General features: G+C 35.2%; 1 long non-coding RNA gene across 1 annotated transcript; it reads right to left on the bottom strand.

Moving 5' to 3' along the window:
* Positions 1 to 301: 301 nt before the first annotated feature.
* LOC148212791 (uncharacterized) lies at positions 302 to 1,779 on the bottom strand. Its single transcript, XR_015789395.1, has 2 exons — positions 1,190 to 1,779; positions 302 to 1,107 (listed from the first exon to the last, which is right to left on the bottom strand). It is a non-coding gene; the product is annotated as an uncharacterized LOC148212791 (long non-coding RNA).
* Positions 1,780 to 2,281: the final 502 nt, after the last annotated feature.

Raw genomic sequence — 2,281 nt, 5'->3', positions numbered from 1 at the left:
CTCCTTTCTTTTTCTTGCTATTCTTTACTTGTTCCTTTTTCTCTCTTTGAATCTCTCAATTTTCCCTCTTATAGCTCTATCATTAATTTCATTGCAATCTTTTCTGAAAGGATCTAATTACCATGCTTAAAATATTAAACTATTAAAAAATCTAGAAGTTATTAAACTATTAAAAAATCTAGAAGTTATTATCAATTATAATTGTGAATTAAAAGATAATATAGAAGTTATTATCAATTATGATTGTGAATTATGCCTGATTTTCAAACCTACTCTACGAGGCCACATCCAGAAAATAACATTAGCAATCAAAAGTAAGTAAAGTTTATCATCAATAATTGATTTATGTATAAAACACTCACTTCTTAAATCATGTTACAATACTTGATTGACTCCTACTTTGATTGAATCTTTTCAAACACGTGCTCCCATTGTATACAGACTACCGCTTAAACACCCTTCAATCGTGGATGAATATTTAATTTATAACGGAGCTCTGCCTTAACCCGTTAACGAAAAAATAAAAAGATAAAGTCATTCAATTTCGACAAAAGACCCCATCCAAGTTCCTTAATTTTAGGTCCACTATTCCAATCATGATTTTCCTACCCTTAGAGGGGAAAGTCCTTCCTTTTTTGGTGGGTTTGTGGATGAGGAGGGATTTGGACCACAACACCGTGGTTCCCGTCTCCACTATTTCCTAGAGTACCCTAAAAAAAGGAACATTTCCTCTCCCTAACCATTTGTTATTTCGTATTAAGAGTCTTCGCCTAAGACATAAAAGGTTTCTACCAACTTTTCCAATTACATAAAAATCTCTCTCTCAAAATATTACACCATGAACAATCCACAAGATTAGCCACACTAAATAAACACCTTCCAAAGATAAGCACATATAGTCGGTTCCCAATAAATGCACAATTGAATTTGCGAAACATATCAATATAAGAAAATTCAATAAATATAATTAAAGAAAATAATTAAGTAAAACTCAAGTTTTTTTAATATTTTTATTATTAAAGTGACTGTTGATGTAAAAATCTGCGAACGAACGGAGGACAACTTGGGAGGTCGGCTGACAACACTTGGAATATTCTTCAGGGGTACCTGCAAAACAGGTAGGCCACTCCGACGCCCAAGTCAGTAATAATTCGAGCTCAACTGATCAGCGTCAGACAGATTTTCATACCTTAGTGGGTGGAGTGGAGGTGTATTTATAGGGATTTGAGGAGTAGTTAACCATCCCATCGAGGTATTTCACTGCTCTGGGTCAGGTAACCTGCTACGGACCATTGGTCCGTGTTGGTCTCTGGATTTATCCCTGCCTTAGACCATACTACTTGGAAGGTTCTCATCGCGTCTAAGTAACTAGGGTTGACCTCAGAGGTCGGCCTATGATTCTTCGAGAACAGCTTAGCCTAGGATAGTTTGCCCTCCAATATTGAATTGTCGATGGAACCACATGACGTCAAAGCTTGTCCTTTAGAAGCTCGGCCGTGGATGAGCTTAAGAGCTCTTCCTATATGAGCTTAGGGGCTATTCGGTAGGTGAGCTTAAGAGTTCTTCCTAGATGGACTTAAGATCTTCCGTAGATGAGCTTAGGAGCTCTTCCATAGATGCATGAGCTTAGGAACTCTTCTTAGATGGACTTAAATATCTTCCGTAGATGAGCCTAGGAGTTCTTCCGTAAATGAGCTTAAGAGCTCTTCCTAGATTAAGAGTTCTTCCTAGATGGACTTAAGAGCTCGACCGTAGATGAGCTTAGGAGCTATTTCGTAAATGAGCTTAGAAGCTCTTTATATATGAATTTAAGTAGATGAGATGATGAGGTCGGCCGTATATGATCTTGCCACATGATAGATCATATTTTTGCACCCAACAGTGACGATAACTAAAATTTCTTTCATTCTCATTCAACATTTGACACTCACGCTACACGTGATTTAGGATGCAAAGTCAAAGTCATTTTCAAAGCTATGAGTTTCCATGTTCTCATTGAATAGGAATCAGAGGTATATTGATTTATTTTGTCATATCTTCTTCATGTTTTAATCATATTCTAATTATGAGTTTAATTCATTTCTTTCGTCAAAGAAAATATTTTTAATTTCAAAAATATAAAATCTTTTCTATTTGAATAATTTGGCTTAGCCCTCTGAAAAATACGAAACAAATAAGTTATTTTATTTCCCTTTGGATTTGATTGTTTGATTTTTCTCCTAAAGAGTTGGATTTTGAATTTTACTATTAAACCGTACAAAATTTGTTAGGTTTGAAAAAC

This window comes from Momordica charantia (genome assembly GCF_013281855.1).
Source record: "Momordica charantia cultivar OHB3-1 chromosome 2 unlocalized genomic scaffold, Mcharantia_2.0 BLBB01000002.1, whole genome shotgun sequence".
NCBI classification, from domain to species: domain Eukaryota; kingdom Viridiplantae; phylum Streptophyta; class Magnoliopsida; order Cucurbitales; family Cucurbitaceae; genus Momordica; species Momordica charantia.
Note: the sequence above shows the minus strand (reverse complement) of the source record. Positions and strands in the feature narration are given on the sequence as shown.